This window comes from Stegodyphus dumicola, chromosome 9 (assembly GCF_044657685.1).
Source record: "Stegodyphus dumicola isolate Sdum_Otavi_A_Nest chromosome 9, ASM4465768v1".
In the NCBI taxonomy this organism is placed as follows: Eukaryota; Metazoa; Arthropoda; class Arachnida; order Araneae; family Eresidae; genus Stegodyphus; species Stegodyphus dumicola.
Window position 1 is genome coordinate 149,836,730 of NC_140776.1, and position 12,047 is coordinate 149,848,776.

The 12,047-nt window shown below is 34.9% G+C and overlaps 1 long non-coding RNA gene across 1 annotated transcript in view; it reads left to right on the top strand.

Annotated features, from left to right (window-relative positions):
* Window positions 1-12,047, top strand: part of LOC146995512 (uncharacterized) — a 269,460-nt gene that overhangs the window by 96,316 nt on the left and 161,097 nt on the right. Inside the window, exon 2 of the long non-coding RNA XR_015043231.1 lies at window positions 10,094-10,187. This is a non-coding gene — a long non-coding RNA (uncharacterized LOC146995512). The remainder of the gene's footprint in view (window positions 1-10,093; window positions 10,188-12,047) is intronic.

The following is a 12,047-nucleotide window of genomic DNA, read 5'->3' on the forward strand; positions in this document are numbered from 1 at the left end:
TTAATCTTTTTGACTTATGATTCTTTAATTTTGTGCTTGAGGAAACGTACTCATTACGCCTTCAGTGCTAATGCACAACCAACAATTACATTCTTGTTTGCTGGTTAACATATTCTATGGATAACGTGATTTACAGAGTTGCATACTGACTTTATCTCTCATTTCCGGCATACAATGCATATGCATTACCTGAATTACATTAATCTTACATTGCGTTGGATTACTTTTGTGTACAGTTAGTTTTTAGCTGTACATTTCAATAAATATACCTACATTACTTGTAGATTGCATATAAATACAGTTTGCATGTACAGTTACATATGCCAATATTACATGTGCCTTGCGTTACATTATTTTTATATACATACATAGTCAGGCACGCCTGCTTCACATATTACTTAATTTTACCTACACTGCTTAACCTTAACTTACATATACTTGCAGTTGCATATAGATTCATGCAGATGCATTCTGATTAAATTTTAGATACAAATATTTACAAACATAAGTCTTACAGGTTACTTAAATTACATGTTATTTGGGTACTTATTGCATAATTTTCCAGTACATGAAATAGACATTCCAATACATACATTGCTTTGCGTTAGACATCCTATATCCCTTATTCATAATACAAAACATATATGTTACCCATACATTTTTATTAGACATTTCTGCATTTATATTGCATTACTTTAAATTGCATAACTTACTTATACATAGCTTACTGATACACAAAAATATTTGCATATATTACACTCCCTTACATTACTTTGCTTACAGATATATGCACTTTCATACATTCGTTATGCCTACATTATATATAGGTTCATTATATATGGTCTTACGGTATAATTTGCCGAAATTTATTTACACAGTACATGCACAATGTTGAATGCAACTGACTTTCCAGGTATGAATACAGGCAGTCTTTATACTGTGAGTTTCTAGTCTACATTATAGTTTCTTACAATTCACTTGAATGACAGGTTTCTTACATTGCAATACATGTCCTTTTTAAAATGCTTAAGTTGTTTTTACATGCTGGGTTGTTCTATGGCTGACACAAGTCTGTATCTAAGTCGGACACTCTGTCCATCAACTGTACCAGCTTTTTAATAAAGTGCCGCTGTTTTATCATATATTTACAGAACGGCTGGCGATTTGTTTCAGGGAGATTGATATGCAGTCCTTCTGTTAATGGGCATGACGTTAGATAGTGCTCTGGTGAGCCTGAGTCGCCGCATGCACATTGACTTGTGTGACTTATGCCACGCTTGAAGAAATATTCCGGGTAGGGCCCATGCCCGGAAATGAACCTTACCAACTGTGCGTTCGCTACATTTCGGCTAGTGTCCACATAGCCGATGAAGTAGTGGGTCCTTCTCCCTGTGGTGCTTTGGTCCCATTCGTTCTGCCACATGCCAGTAGCCCTTAGGCGTAGTGTCTTCTTTAAATACGAATGCGGCCATGGGATGATAATTCGTGCATCAGGCGGGTCAGTTGTTGCCTCTTTGGCGAGTTGATCGGCAAGTTCATTGCCATAGTGGCCAACATGAGCCTTTATCCACTCTAATTTTGTGCGGTACTGGGGGTTACTTCTAAGATCTCTCTGGATTCCCTGTATAATCTCCGAGGGATGATCTGCATTCCAAATGGCATGTAACGATGATAAGCTATCCGTTTTAATGGTGACATGGCTATGTTGGTGCGAGTGCAGGTAGCGAATCGCTTGTGCAATTGCCACTGCTTCGCTTTGAAAGACACTGTTATGTTGTCTTAACTGTCCCTTCCATTTCTCGATTGCGTTGTCTTGTTTCGTGGCGACATAGGCGCATCCCACTCTTTCGTTCAATCTAGACCCGTCTGTATAGATGGTCATTTCCCTTGAGTGATGAGTTGCAGTGGGATTAATTGAGATAAGTATCCCTTTGCCTTTCTCTGCCGGGTGGACGTCAAGAGGACAGAAGTTTGTTTCGTACTCATCTGGGTAGTATGTTTCATCGTCAAAAGTAACTGCCTTCTTAAGTTGCAAAATGTGTTGGCGTGCTGCCTCCTCCTCAACCCGGATGTGCAGGGGAAGGAGACCAGCAAGTACGTTAATGGCATCGGTGGAGGTGGTGCGGTAGGCCCGTGTGATTCCCAATGCGAATGGTCGTTGTATGCTGTTAAGATGTCTGACCTTCCTTCCTTGCATTGGGTAGGCCCATACTGCGGCAGCATACGTCACTATCTTCTCGATGACTGTCGTGTATAATACCTTTTGAATATGGGGGTTAAGCCCCCATTTGTGACCATAAAAGTTTCATTTGTTTGGCTATGGCTGCCGTCCGGAGTTTGAGATCCTGCACGTGAGGGATCCAGGTCATCTTATGATCAAAAGTTACCCCTAAATATCTTAGCTGGTCCACTATCTGCAGGCGTTGGTTGTTAATCTTTATGGTGGAGCGTCTTACTAAGGATCCTCCTTTTTTCGGAATTAAAAGGACTTTTGACTTACGTTCTGCAATTGTGAGCTTAAGTTTGGTACACTGGTCATGAAAGATCGCGCAAACTTCATTGCAATTTTTCTGTAATTTTTCTCGCGTGGTACCCTTTACGATAAGCGCCGCGTCATCCGCGTATGCAATGATTTTAGTGTGCGCCGGCCACGTCGCTGTCAGTACTTCATTGAACGTTAAGTTCCATAAATGCGGCCCGGCGCACGATCCTTGCGGACATCCTCTAGTTTGCACCTTTTCGATAATGCCTGCATTATGCACCGCTAATAGCTTCCGATCCTGCAGGTAATTGCTTATTATACTATATATGTTACTTGGGCAATTGGCCCTTCGTAATGCCTGCTTGATAGCCGGCTACCACAGCGTATCGAAAGCATTCTTTAGGTCTATGCTGACCATAGCCGTGTGGTGGCCGCTGTGTCCATTTTCCAGAATTGCCTCCTTTATGGAGGGCATGCACCGTCGATGAACCAGTCCTGAAGCCGTATTGGCTGCTGCTGAGATAACCGTTGAGATGCAAGTGGTGGCGCAGTCTGTTGATGATTAGCTTCTCCAACACCTTCCCCATCGCCGACAAAAGGCAGATGGGTCTGAATGATGAGGCTTCTGAGGGATCTCTGTTTTTCTTGAGGAATAACACCACTTGCCCTATTTTATATGGTGTTGGAAAAAGTCCTACTGACAGAAGCTTATTGAAATAGCTTACGAAGAATGTAGGGTATGCCTTTATGGTAGCTTTTACGATTGTGTAGTCCATGCCGTCTGTCCCGGGGGCTTTCTTTCGCGGCAGACTTGCCAGCACTCTCTGCAGTTCTTGAAGCGTGAATTCCGGATCTGCTTCTGTGTCTACACTATTTGTATCTGCTCGAAGGGCAGCTTGTTCGGCGGTGTCTTGCTCTGCATCGTCCTGACTGAACACAGTATTTAAAACTACATTCAAAGTGTCAGTCGTGTAGCTTTGGCTGCTATCCAGTGATGACGGAATTTGAAGCTGCGAAGGCTTGAACACCTTCCCCGTTGCTATCTTGTGATGCAGCCCGTATACTTCTTTTGTATTGGAACAGAACTCTCTCCAAGATGTTACTTTGGCCTGGATGCTCATCCTTTTGTATTTTGCTCGCTCTCTTTGAAAAATGGTGTGTCCGAGGTGATCTCTAGCCGCCTCTCGTACTTCAATCTCCTTCGCAAAGCCCTGCATTTACGCTGTTGCTTCTGTAATGCGCCCGTCCACCAGTGCATTTCCTTTATCTTCTGAGGTTTTTTCTTGGGGAGATTTTGGTCACAAACTAATTGTAGGGTGTTCTGTAGCCTGATGGAGAAATTCTCCAAGTCTGCCATTGTGTCTGCATGCTATAGCGCCGGTTCAAGAGTTTCCAGGTCCTTTTAACCTTTCTAGTGAAGGTAAGGAGCTTTCTACCTGGGAGATTGTACCTTTTAATTTTGGTGATAGATGTCGACTGCCGCAGAGAGTAAGTTATAAATTTGTGATCACTTAGACTTTCTTGATCATCTACTTTCCAATCTGTCAGTAAGAACGCTGCTTGCAAAGACGTAACAGTGATATCGGGCCAGCCCCGAGCGAAGATTCTGTTGAAGGAGGGTGGCGCTTCTGCGGTATTGTGGATAACAAGATTTTTCGAGCTGAAGTCCTCCAGTTCTCTGCCCTTTGTGTCCGTGGCACGATAGCCCCAGGTAGTATTATGGGCGTTATAATCTCCCCCGAAAAGTACGTATGGAATCTTTATCTTGTGTAAAACTTGCTCCATGAACCTTGCAGTGGGCCCAATTTCCACTGTCGGTGGCGAGTACCTCGAAGCGATGGCCAAAGTAAGTGAATGAACTTTCAGGAGTACTGCAATGTTGTCTTGTTCCGCTGCGATGATAACCGGCGACCACTCCGGCCTGCAACATACTAAAATTGAAGATATATTTACTTGTGTTTTTGGACTTCTGGAGAAATACAATCTACCTTTGGCAAAATTAAATTCTTTAGCTACAGATGGCGCTCCATCAATGACCGGGAAAAACAAGGGCTTCGTAGCATTACTAGGAAAAAAACTTAGTAAAATTCACGGTTCAAACATTCATCATATGCATTGTATTATACATCAAGAAGTTCTATGCACGAAAGTAATAAATATGGAGAATGTTTTGTCATATATAAAAAAGTTATAAATTTTATAAGATCTCGAGGTTTAAATCAGCGTCAATTCACTGCTTTCTTAAGTGAGTTAGATAGTGAATATTCGGGTTTGTCCTACTATACCGAGGTACGTTGGTTATCTTGTTCCAAGATTCTCAAACAATTCTGGGATTTGAAAGAAGAAATATGTCAGTTTTTAAAAACGAAACATCAAGACGTAAGTTTGTTTTACGATCCAATATGGATACAAGATTTATCTTTTTTGGTTGATATAACCAAACACTTAACCGGTTTAAATTTATTGTTACAAGGAAAAGATCATATCATTACGAACATGTTTGACATAATTAAAGCATTCAAATGTCAACTAGTTCTTTGGGAAAAACAACTTAAAAATGAAGATTTGACGCACTTCCCGACGTGCAGCATGAATAAATCAAGTTTAGATGATATTTGTTCGTATCAAAAATACGCAGAAAAAATTGCAAATTTAACAACTGAATTTGAAACGAGGTTTAATGATTTTAGTTCCCTCGAAGACAATTTTTTTTTTTGTTTTCTTCGATTTTTCTCTAAGTATCAACTCAGTACCCAGCCGAATGCAAATGGAGGTGATCGAGATTCAATGCAACTCAAATTTGAAAGCAAAATTCATTGAAGTGGGCGTGCCTGAATTTTACAAATATTTACCAGCCAGGTTTGAAAATACTCGAAAATTCGCATATGAAATTATTTCCATGTTTGGTAGCACTTATCGGTGCGAGCAGTTATTTTGTCATGAAAGGTAATAAGTCTCCTATTAGAAACCGCATTAATGATGCTCACCTTGGGTCAGCGTTGAAAGTTATCACTGCAAACAGAATTTCTCCCGAAACAGGAAAGATAATAGCAGAGAACAGATGTCAAGTATCAAGACATAAACATTAAATTTTTCTTGTTCTTTTCTATATAATATATATATATGTTTATTATTGTATTATTCGAAATAAATCTACGTTTCTATGAATATTGATTTTTTTTTTTTTTTTTTGGCCTAAAGTTAAACCTTGTTTGTTTGGCCCAGTGTACCTATGAGTTTGACATCCCTGTGATAGATATTCAAATATAAACAGTAAATGTATTTAAACATCTCTCATATAATAAATGGACATTAGTTGTGCCTGATTATTAAGCTTGACAGATGTAGACATCGTAAAATCTTTAGAATAATTTTTTAATATAAAAATTGGTATGATTATGATAGAAGCCAACTGATATACAAAAAAAAGTGTATTCGAGGCAAATAATATTACTGTTTTCACCCTTCATTTAGAAGAAAGCCGATGTTACTTAACATAGCGCTACGTTTGCTGAATCAAACAGCTTGAATGCTTTTTATAAACGGAGAATCAAATGTCAACAACGAAAGATTTCTTTTAGACTACTTTTCCAGATAACGATAATAAAGAGAAGCTTTATCGTTGCAATAAAATGAGGCTAAGGAAAAGATTTATTGCTTTCCTTCTTCCTCTTTGTAGCAAAATAAAGAATAGCGTTTTGTAAACAAGGACTGTATTGATTTCGTCGAATTACTGCTATGAAGAAATATACCACAAGCGGTACTTATTGTGGAAAATAAGCATTATAAAAAGAAGATAAAGATTATACTTTAGACGTAGATTTACTAGTTTAATATTCATGCGAAACTTATACTTTACTTTTAAAAATTTAATCTTGTATGTGAATTTTAATCGCTTTTTCTTTAACCTTTAAAAAGGCCTAAAGTAAAATAAAATTGGTAAATTTCCTTTTATATTAGGTTATTATTGCGTAGTGGCAGTATGAACTTAAAAAGTATTTCAGCCGATAGCCGCTAATAATATTAAATGTGCAAGTCGAAACTTATAACTAACCAATAAAGTGGAACCGTAACTTTTACATAGCTATTTACGCATTCTTCTCTTGCTTGTCTGGACTTCTGAGATGTCATCTGCGGTTTCATTGACTCCACAAATGCTGTTTACTCCACAGATATTGTTTCAAATATCCCAGCACCACGCATGTAATTTGTGCGTCTGAGCTACGCATAAATTAAATAGTTTCACATCTTTACGTATAAAATGTGCGATGAACTGAATGATTAATATTTTTACAGAATAGCTTTGAAATTAAGAATTAGATCTATTTTATTCAGCATATAAAGTGAAAACGAATAATTCTCTTCTTTTTAGTCCAAAGGGATTTGAATCCCGAAGGACTATTAGTTTCGTTTTGGCATTTTGCGTCGGACTCATAAATGTCGGTTCACTTTTCAAACTGTTGCCACAAAATGTTAGAGTCTTGCATTATATTTGAAGAAATTAAATAATGAAAAATCTGCATAAATGTATGTATATTTCTCGTATTGTGATAAAACAACGGTACATAGAGTCATCGAATTTTGAATAACGTAATCCTCCAACGAATATGAGCATGTGGAAGACCAAATTTGAAATTTGTTTTATGATCGATTTCCTATTTTTTAAAACTTTGACGAATTTTTGATTAACAAACTCAAGGATTTCAAAGCGAGCAATGGCAACGTTGTGCAGAAAAAACATTTTTATCTCCAGCGCATGAGTCTCTGTATCGGAAATTCTAAAGATATGCTCGTTTTAAAACTATTTTGCGATATTGCTGTTGCACTGGATCTTATGGTTTAAGTGCGAGGAACATGATATTTAATAAAGAAAGGTAACACACAAAATGTTAAAAAACGCCCCTTTGGACGTAATTTAAAATCTGAAACATTTCAGATTTTTCTTTTCTAATTTCTTACCGAATCTAATAGAATTTTGAGTTATCAAGGTTTTTATTACACTTAGCAGTGTGCGTTCAAAAATGAATCTCTTAATCAATTCTTTCTGGAATATTTCTTGGAATTATGCCGTTAGAAGTATAGAATTTTTTATATTGATTTATGAACCCTATAAATGCCAAAGGCATGCATGTAGGTACGTCATAAATTTAGACAGATATTAGCAATATTATTTTGTCGTATCAGATACAAATTTAATTTCGAGTACTGTTTTATTTAATAGGGACAATTAATCGCGGAAACGATTTACTTCTGTTTGTACTTCTTCCCAAAATCTGGTCAAAGAAACATTACGGTAGGAATTCTTAATAAATTCGGTATCCTTAAATTGGTGATGTGATACTTCTTTGGCAATATGAAGCAACTCCAATGATGGAACACAGAAAAAACTTTATTTAGCGCTCAAAATGGCGACGTACAAAACAAGAAAAAAAAAAAAATCTGAAATGTTTCAGATTTTAAATTACGTCCAAAGGGGCGTTTTTTAACATTTTGTGTGTTACCTTTCTTTATTAAATATCATGTTCCTCGCACTTAAACCATAAGATCCAGTGCAACAGCAATATCGCAAAATAGTTTTAAAACGAGCATATCTTTAGAATTTCCGATACAGAGACTCACGCGCTGGAGATAAAAATGTTTTTTCTGCACAACGTTGCCATTGCTCGCTTTGAAATCCTTGAGTTTGTTAATCAAAAATTCGTCAAAGTTTTAAAAAATAGGAAATCGATCATAAAACAAATTTCAAATTTGGTCTTCCACATGCTCATATTCGTTGGAGGATTACGTTATTCAAAATTCGATGACTCTATGTACCGTTGTTTTATCACAATACGAGAAATATACATACATTTATGCAGATTTTTCATTATTTAATTTCTTCAAATATAATGCAGGACTAACATTTTGTGGCAACAGTTTGAAAAGTGAACCGACATTTATGAGTCCGACGCAAAATGCCAAAACGAAACTAATAGTCTTTCGGGATTCAAATCCCTTTGGACTAAAAAAATTCTAACATTTAATAAATTACATTCTTCGTGCGAGAGTCGCTCGTGGCACTTGAGCCTGGTTTCAAATACTGCCATTCACAAATACCTTAATGTTCATCTAATTAAATTATTTATTTTAATTTACAAGATTTTAATAATATTTAAAACTGTTACAGTGACAAGTATTTCAAAATGGCAAATTGATTTGTGCTGATTGAGTTTCTCAAATTATGATGGTGTATGTACCTCTAGTGGTATATTATTTTTCGTGTACAATTTTTATATAAAAGGTTTAAATGAATATTCAAAATAGCGACCCTCTTGATACATGATAGTATACATATTTTTCAATTTTATTAATGTGGTACAAAATAAAAAGTATTTGGGAACCCCCTGATCCATCACAACAAATTCGTACTTTAATTTCTCCAAGAATAAGAAGCCAAACTTTGTTCATTTAATTTATTAAAGTATATTGAGTATTTTAATAACTGGCATTTTGGATCCTAATCCGCAATGAAAACTGTTTTCATTACGGATTATTTTAATAAACTTTGTAATCTAATTTCAATAAATTTTATAAATTGATTTACTTTTGTTACCTACAGTTAAAGAAATAAAGGTAATCGCATTTTTATTTCTTTAACTATAGGTAAGGTATATTTCTTTAACTATAGCTATTTTATATGAATGAGATAAAATTAAAACCTTATAATCAAAATTATTCTTAATGTGCCTTTAATAGTACTTCTTGTAGAAGAACTGTTGCTAATAAAGTCTCATAATTAGATGAATGGGAACTCATAAATTAGAGAAGCACAAAAAATTATTCGTGCCCTCCCTCGAGTTCAAACTAAGGATCTTCCAATTGCTGGTTGGACGTGCATGCATGGGAAAATAAGATAACATATTATATTCTCCTCTACTTATATTGCGACTGGGAAGAGGCACGAGTAACAGTCGAGCAAATCCTCGATTGCGAATTAACTTATGGACGTACATTTTAGGCCAGCACGATTTAGTTCAGGCGCCATTTTATACCCCCTGAAAAGTGTGCCTTTGGCGGGATTCGAACCAAGAACATAGATTTATTTTAGTTATTAATTAAATGTGCTATGACTTGCATCACGAAAGCGTGCATGACGTATTAAAACAGCTCCTTAAAATATTAGATAAAAATGGCTCTTATATGATTAGCAACTGGTATATATTTGCTTTGCCCAAATAAATGTGCAAAATATTTTGAATTGTAACTGTTCAATGTACTGTATACATTTTCTAATTATCAGCGTTATTAATGTTTCCGAAACGTTTGCTGTGTTTTTCGCATACCTATAAGTATATCTCTAAAATAATTAACGGTATAAAAATTCGTTTTCCTTTTGCCCACAAAAAAGTTTATCATACTTTATGAAAAGGCCACGTTATTATTTTCTCAGTTACTTAAATATAAATTATATGACTTCTAAATTTTCTATATTAAACCTTTGCATGTGCTTCTTAATTTTTTCTAGATGCAGTTATTAAGCAGTATATGCTTTTTGTGTTTAGATCATAAATGAAATTTAAGGTAATTTTTTAATATATATGTTATTGAAAATAATTTCTTTTTAATTTCCAGGTTTCCTGTTATTGTCGGGTAGTTCATAAGCTTATATGCAATCTTTCAAGGAAAAAAAATGTCTGAGGCCTTTTGCCGGCTGTCGAAAATATTTGTAAGTTTTCTATGTCTTTATTATTTTCAAGTCACGTTTTTTGAATGACATAATCCTACTACCAATATGGGCATGTGGAAGCCCAAATTTTAAATTTGGAATTTGTTTTATTATCGATTTCATATTTTGTAAAACTTACGAAAAAACTTAAGTAACTTATTATATTTTGTAAACTGACGAATTTTTGATTAACAAACTCAAGGATTTCAAAGCGAATAATGGGAATGTTGTACAGAAAAAAACATTTTTATCTCCAGCCCACGAGACTGTATCGGAAATTCTAAAGATCTGCTCAATTTAAAACTATTTTGCGATATTGCTCTTGAACTGAATTTCATGGCTTAAGTGCGAAGATAATAATTTAATAAATAAAGTTAACAAACAAAATGTTAAAAAAAACGCCCCTTTGGACGTAATGTGAAATTTAGAATTTTCTTATGTTGCTTACGAATGTTTGCCTGAATTTTATGACCACTTTCAAATATATTTTACTGTAAATTTATTCATTTCATTCATTTGCATAATAATGCTTGGTAATTTTTTTCCCAAATGTTTTGGATTTATTTTAAAATATAGCTTCATAAATCAGAAAAAGATTATTATCTGAATTTGCTTTCCAGTGTTAGCAAAATTGCATCTCAGAAAATTTTATGAAATTATTCTAATTTTATTTGGTTAGTAACATCCTTACTAAGAATAACATCAACCCATATAATTCCACTACTGTATTAATAGTTGCAATTAATTCTAACTGACTAAATAACATTGAAATAGATGGGTTAGAATTAATTGCAAATATGAATGCAGTGCTATTAATAGTATTGCATTTGCAATTAATTCTACCCCATATATTTTAATGTTATTCGCAACCCAACATGGCTTTAATGCGAGTGAATATCAACCGATTTTCTGTATGTGACTGGAATCATCCATTTAATGTTTGATCGTAGAATGTTATGGATTGAAAAAAATTAATATTAAGGTTTAGAATCTTGAACTCCCAAACATAGTTACTGTTTTTATTATTGATCATTTCCTTAATTCTAATTAGTAGTAATAGTTGTTTATAATCGTTGGTCATTCACCATAGAATTTATGGGTAAAAAATGCTTAATTTTTTTAAATTATTTTTAGAAAATGTGTACATATTGCTCAAGAATCTGTTAAGTTATGGTAAAAGATTGGTAGTGTGTTTTGAAATCTGCCATGCATTTTTGTTTTCACATTTTACGAAAAAATGACAATTTTCTTCATTAGTTCACAGTCCATCGTTCACATCAGTTCATATAGACTAAATGTTAAATTAAATACTCAGTCTTAAATGTTAGGCATTTAACATAATAGTAATCAGGGTTGAATGTTCATTTAACCACATTATTTTTCAACTTCCCTTGAACAGCAATGCGTCAGGGTCCGAGAGGAAACTGCTAATTAAACCGGGATCGAATCGGTTTCTGCATTGGATGTTTTATGCTGTATTTACGTAAATTAGTGTTGGCAGAAAATTGTAAACTAAAAGTAGAGAGGGGGAGATCGAAAAATAGCAACTGCTGCACGAAACGTCAGAGATAGCATAATTTATTAGACGTCATAGTTACGTGAACTCATATGACCTCTGACGGCACCACAAATTCAATCTGGGTGTGCTATAAATTACGGACTGTAATTCGAAGCTTGCTTTTTTTATATAAATAGTAGTTTTGGACAAAAGTCCTTAAAACTATATTCCTCACTTTCCATTGTTTAAATCTCCATTTTTCTTTAATTCTATATTAATTTAGGTTACTATATATCAGTTAATCTTTTCATATATATTGTCAGGTGCTTTTATATTGTCAACACTATTTTACCAGTTCTTTT